We start from the raw sequence: 6,421 nt of genomic DNA, 5'->3' as shown, positions 1-6,421 counted from the left end.
TGTACTTGTGTTCCAGATGTTCTACTTGTGTTCCAGATGTTGTACTTGTGTTCCAGATGTTGTTCTTGTGTTCCAGATGTTCTACTTGTGTTCCAGATGTTGTACTTGTGTTCCAGATGTTGTACTTGTGTTCCAGATGTTGTTCTTGTGTTCCAGATGTTCTACTTGTGTTCCAGATGTTGTACTTGTGTTCCAGATGTTCTACCTGTGTTCCAGATGTTGTACTTGTGTTCCAGACGTTCCACTTGTGTTCCAGATGTTGTACTTGTGTTCCAGATGTTGTACTTGTGTTCCAGATGTTGTACTTGTGTTCCAGATGTTGTACTTGTGTTCCAGATGTTGTACTTGTGTTCCAGATGTTGTACTTGTGTTCCAGATGTTGTACTTGTGTTCCAGATGTTGTACTTGTGTTCCAGATGTTCTACTTGTGTTCCAGATGTTCTACTTGTGTTCCAGATGTTCTACTTGTGTTCCAGATGTTGTACTTGTGTTCCAGATGTTGTACTTGTGTTCCAGATGTTGTACTTGTGTTCCAGATGTTGTACTTGTGTTCCAGATGTTGTACTTGTGTTCCAGATGTTCTACTTGTGTTCCAGATGTTGTACTTGTGTTCCAGATGTTGTAATAGTGTTCCAGTGTTCCAGATGTTGTACTTGTGTTCCAGATGTTGTACTTGTGTTCCAGATGTTATACTTGTGTTTCAGATGTTGTACCAGTGTTCCAGATGTTGTACTTGTGTTCCAGATGTTCTACTTGTGTTCCAGATGTTCTACTTGTGTTCCAGATGTTCTACTTGTGTTCCAGATGTTGTACTTGTGTTCCAGATGTTCCACTTGTGTTCCAGATGTTCTACTTGTGTTCCAGATGTTCTACTTGTGTTCCAGATGTTGTACTTGTGTTCCAGATGTTGTACTTGTGTTCCAGATGTTGTTCTTGTGTTCCAGATGTTCTACTTGTGTTCCAGATGTTGTACTTGTGTTCCAGATGTTGTACTTGTGTTCCAGATGATGTTCTTGTGTTCCAGATGTTCTACTTTTCTACTTGTGTTCCAAGTGTTGTTCTTGTGTTCCAGATGTTCTACTTGTGTTCCAGATGTTGTACTTGTGTTCCAGATGTTGTACTTGTGTTCCAGATGTTCTACTTGTGTTCCAGATGTTCTACTTGTGTTCCAGATTCCCAGATGTTGTACTAGTGTTCCAGATGTTGTACTTGTGTTCCAGATGTTCTACTTGTGTTCCAGATGTTGTACTTGTGTTCCAGATGTTGTACTTGTGTTCCAGATGTTCTACTTGTGTTCCAGATGTTGTTCTTGTGTTCCAGATGTTGTACTTGTGTTCCAGATGTTCTACTTGTGTTCCAGATGTTCTACTTGTGTTCCAGATGTTGTTCTTTGTGTTTCCAGATGTTCTACTTGTGTTCCAGATGTTCTACTTGTGTTCCAGATGTTCTACTTGTGTTCCAGATGTTCTACTTGTGTTCCAGATGTTGTACTTGTGTTCCAGATGTTGTACTTGTGTTCCAGATGTTGTACTTGTGTTCCAGATGTTGTTCTTGTGTTCCAGATGTTGTACTTGTGTTCCAGATGTTGTACTTGTGTTCCAGATGTTCCACTTGTGTTCCAGATGTTGTACTTGTGTTCCAGATGTTGTACTTGTGTTCCAGATGTTCTACTTGTGTTCCAGATGTTCTACTTGTGTTCCAGATGATGTTCTTGTGTTCCAGATGTTCTACTTTTCTACTTGTGTTCCAAGTGTTGTTCTTGTGTTCCAGATGTTCTACTTGTTTTCCGGATGATGTTCTTGTGTTCCAGATGTTCTACCTGTATTCCAGATTTTCTGCTTGTGTTCCAGACGTTGTTCTTGTGTTCCAAATGTTGTACTTGTGTTCCAGATGTTGTACTGGTGTTCCAGATGTTGTTCTTCTGTTCCAGATGTTCTACTTGTGTTCCAGATGTTGTTCTTGTGTTCCAGATGTTCCACCTGTGTTCCAGATGTTCTACTTGTCTTCCAGATGTCATACTTGTGTTCCAGATGTTGTACTTGTGTTCCAGATGTTGTACTTGTGTTCCAGATGTTGTACTTGTGTTCCAGATGTTGTACTTGTGTTCCAGATGGTGTACTTGTGTCCCAGATGATGTTCTTGTGTTCCAGATGTTCTACTTTTCTACTTGTTTTCCAAGTGTTGTTCTTGTGTTCCAGATGTTCTACTTGTGTTCCAGATGTTCTACTTGTGTTCCAGATGTTCTACTTGTTTTCCAGATGTTCTACTTGTGTTCCAGATTTTGCACTTGTGTTCCAGATGTTTTTGCAGGTGTTGTTCTTGTGTTCCAGATGTTCTACTTGTGTTCCAGATGTTCTACTTGTGTTCCAGATGTTGTACTTGTGTTCCAGATGTTCTACTTGTGTTCCAGATGTTGTACTTGTGTTCCAGATGTTGTACTTGTGTTCCAGATGTTGTACTTGTGTTCCAGATGTTCTACTTGTGTTCCAGATGTTGTACTTGTGTTCCAGATGTTCTACTTGTGTTCCCGATGTTCCAGATGTTCTACTTGTGTTCCAGATGTTCTACTTGTGTTCCAGATGTTCTACTTGTGTTCCAGATGTTCTACTTGTTTTCCAGATGTTGTTCTTGTGTTCCAGATGTTGTACTTGTGTTCCAGATGTTCTACTTGTGTTCCAGATGTTGTACTTGTGTTCCAGATGTTGTACTTGTGTTCCAGATGTTGTTCTTGTGTTCCAGATGTTGTACTTGTGTTCCAGATGTTGTACTTGTGTTCCAGATGTTCTACTTGTGTTCCAGATGTTGTACTTGTGTTCCAGATGTTCTACTTGTGTTCCAGATGTTCTACTTGTGTTCCAGATGTTCTACTTGTGTTCCAGATGTTGTACTTGTGTTCCAGATGTTCTACTTGTGTTCCAGATGTTTTCTTCTTGTGTTCCAGATGTTGTACTTGTGTTCCAGATGTTGTACTTGTGTTCCAGATGTTCTACTTGTGTTCCAGATGTTGTACTTGTGTTCCAGATGTTGTTCTTGTGTTCCAGATGTTGTACTTGTGTTCCAGATGTTGTACTTGTGTTCCAGATGTTCTACTTGTGTTCCAGATGTTGTACTTGTGTTCCAGATGTTCTACTTGTGTTCCAGATTGTTTCCAGATGTTGTACCTGTATTCCAGATGTTCTACTTGTGTTCCAGATGTTGTACTTGTGTTCCAGATGTTGTTCTTGTGTTCCAGATGTTGTACTTGTGTTCCAGATGTTCTACTTGTGTTCCAGATGTTGTACTTGTGTTCCAGATGTTCTACTTGTGTTCCAGATGTTGTACTGTGTGTGTTCCAGATGTTGTACTTGTGTTCCAGATGTTCTGCTTGTGTTCCAGATGTTGTACTTGTGTTCCAGATGTTGATTTTTTGTTTGAGATGTTTTGCTTATGTTCCAGATGTTGCACTTGTGTTGCAGATGTTGTACTTGTGTTCCAGATGTTCTACTTGTTTTACTTGTGTTCCAGATGTTTCCAGATGTTCTACTTGTGTTCCAGATGTTCTACTTCTGTTCCAGATGTTGTACTTGTGTTCCAGATGTTCTACTTGTGTTCCAGATGTTCTACTTGTGTTCCAGATGTTCTACTTGTGTTCCAGATGTTGTACTTGTGTTCCAGATGTTCTACTTGTGTTCCAGATGTTGTACTTGTGTTCCAGATGTTCTACTTGTGTTCCAGATGTTCTACTTGTGTTCCAGATGTTCTACTTGTGTTCCAGATGTTCTACTTGTGTTCCAGATGTTGTACTTGTGTTCCAGATGTTATACTTGTGTTCCAGATGTTGTACTAGTGTTCCAGATGTTGTACTAGTGTTCTTGTGTTCCAGATGTTGTACTTGTGTTCCAGATGTTCTACTTGTGTTCCAGATTTTGCACTTGTGTTCCAGATGTTTTTGCAGGTGTTTTCCAGGTGCTCTACTTGTGTTCCAGATGTTCTACTTGTGTTCCAGATGTTCTACTTGTGTTCCAGATGTTGTACTTGTGTTCCAGATGTTCTACCTGTGTTCCAGATGTTCTACTTGTGTTCCAGATGTTCTACTTGTGTTCCAGATGTTGTTCTTGTGTTCCAGATGTTCTACTTGTGTTCCAGATGTTCTACTTGTGTTCCAGATGATGTTCTTGTGTTCCAGATGTTCTACTTGTGTTCCAGATGTTGTTCTTGTGTTCCAGATGTTCTACTTGTGTTCCAGATGTTGTACTTGTGTTCCAGATGTTCTACTTGTGTTCCAGATGTTGTACTTGTGTTCCAGATGTTGTACTTGTGTTCCAGATGTTGTACTTGTGTTCCAGATGTTGTACTTGTGTTCCAGATGTTGTACTTGTGTTCCAGATGTTCTGCTTGTGTTCCAGATGTTGTTCTTGTGTTCCAAATGTTGTACTTGTGTTCCAGATGTTGTACTTGTGTTCCAGATGTTGTACTTGTGTTCCAGATGTTCTACTTGTGTTCCAGATGTTCTACCTGTGTTCTAGATGTTGTACTTGTGTTCCAGATGTTGTTCTTGTGTTCCAGATGTTCCACTTTTCTACTTGTGTTCCAAGTGTTCTTCTTTTGTTCCAGATGTTCTACTTGTGTTCCAGATGTTCTACTTGTGTTCCGGATGTTGTTCTTGTGTTCCAGATGTTGTACTTGTGTTCCAGATGTTGTACTTGTGTTCCAGATGTTGCACTTGTGATCCAGATGTTGTACTTGTGTTCCAGATGTTGTACTTGTGTTCCAGATGTTGTACTTGTGTTCCAGATGTTGTACTTGTGTTCCAGATGTTCTACTTGTGTTCCAGATGTTGTTCTTGTGTTCCAGATGTTCTACTTGTGTTCCAGATGTTCTACTTGTGTTCCAGATGTTGTACTTGTGTTCCAGATGTTGTACTTGTGTTCCAGATGTTGTACTTGTGTTCCAGATGTTGTACTTGTGTTCCAGATGTTGTACTTGTGTTCCAGATGTTCTACTTGTGTTCCAGATGTTGTACTTGTGTTCCAGATGTTCTACTTGTGTTCCAGATGTTGTTCTTGTGTTCCAGATGTTGTACTTGTGTTCCAGATGTTGTTCTTGTGTTCCAGATGTTGTACTTGTGTTCCAGATGTTTTACTTGTGTTCCAGATGTTCTACTTGTGTTCCAGATGTTCTACTTGTGTTCCAGATGTTCCACTTGTGTTCCAGATGTTGTACTTGTGTTCCAGATGTTGTACTTGTGTTCCAGATGTTGTACTTGTGTTCCAGATGTTGTACTTGTGTTCCAGATGTTGTACTTGTGTTCCAGATGTTCTACTTTTCTACTTGTGTTCCAAGTGTTGTTCTTGTGTTCCAGATGTTCTACTTGTGTTCCAGATGTTCTACTTGTGTTCCAGATGTTCTACTTGTTTTCCGGATGATGTTCTTGTGTTCCAGATGTTCTACCTGTGTTCCAGATGTTCTACTTGTGTTCCAGATGTTCTACTTGTGTTCCAGTGTTGTTCTTGTGTTCCAGGTGTTGTGCTTGTGTTCCAGTGTTCTGTGTGTTCCAGATGTTGTACTTGTGTTCCAGATGTTGTGTGTGTGTTCCAGATGTTGTACTTGTGTTCCAGATGTTGTGTGTGTGTTCCAGATGTTGTGTGTGTGTGTGTGTGTTGTACTTGTGTTCCAGTGTTGTACTTGTGTTCCAGATGTGTGTTGTGTTCCAGATGTTCTACTTGTGTTCCAGTGTGTGTGTGTTCTAGATGTTGTACTTGTGTTCCAGATGTTCTGCTTGTGTTCCAGATGTTGTACTTGTGTTCCAGATGTTGTGTGTGTGTTCCAGATGTTGTACTTGTTGTGTGTGTGTGTGTGTGTGTCTCTCTATTTGTAGAGAGTGTGTGCGTCTCTTTTTGTATTTGTGTGTATGTCTCTGTGTGTATACGTGTGTGTCTGTGTGTGTGTGTGTCTCTGTGTGTATATGTGTGTGTGTGTGTGTGTGTGTCTCTCTCTATTTGTATTTGTGTGTGTCTCTGTGTGTATGTGTGTGTGTGTGTGTGTCTCTTTGTGTGTCTCTTTGTATGTCTCTCTGTCATTAACTTCGTGTGTGTGTGTGTGTGTCTCTGTGTGTATATGTGTGTGTGTGTGTATGTCTCTGTGTGTATACGTGTGTGTGTCTATGCGTGTATACGTGTGTGTCTGTGTGTGTGTGTGTGTGTGTGTCTCTGTGTATGTATGTGTGTGTGTGTGTATATGTGTGTGTGTGTGTGTCTCTTTGTGTGTCTCTGTCATTAACTCCCTGTGCGTGTGTGTGTGTGTGTGTGTCTGTGTGTACAAGTGTGTGTGTCTCTGCGTGTGTCTCTGTTATTAACTCCCTGTGTGTGTGTGTCTCTGTGTGTGCAAGTGTGTGTCTCTGTCATTAACTCCCTGTGTGTGTGTGTGTCTCTGAGCTCCAGCT

This window comes from Brachyistius frenatus, unplaced genomic scaffold (genome assembly GCF_029030835.1).
Source record: "Brachyistius frenatus isolate BFR_SWC_R1_liver_20210118 unplaced genomic scaffold, ASM2903083v1 Contig_450, whole genome shotgun sequence".
NCBI classification, from domain to species: Eukaryota; Metazoa; Chordata; class Actinopteri; family Embiotocidae; genus Brachyistius; species Brachyistius frenatus.
This window is presented reverse-complemented; position numbering follows the sequence as displayed.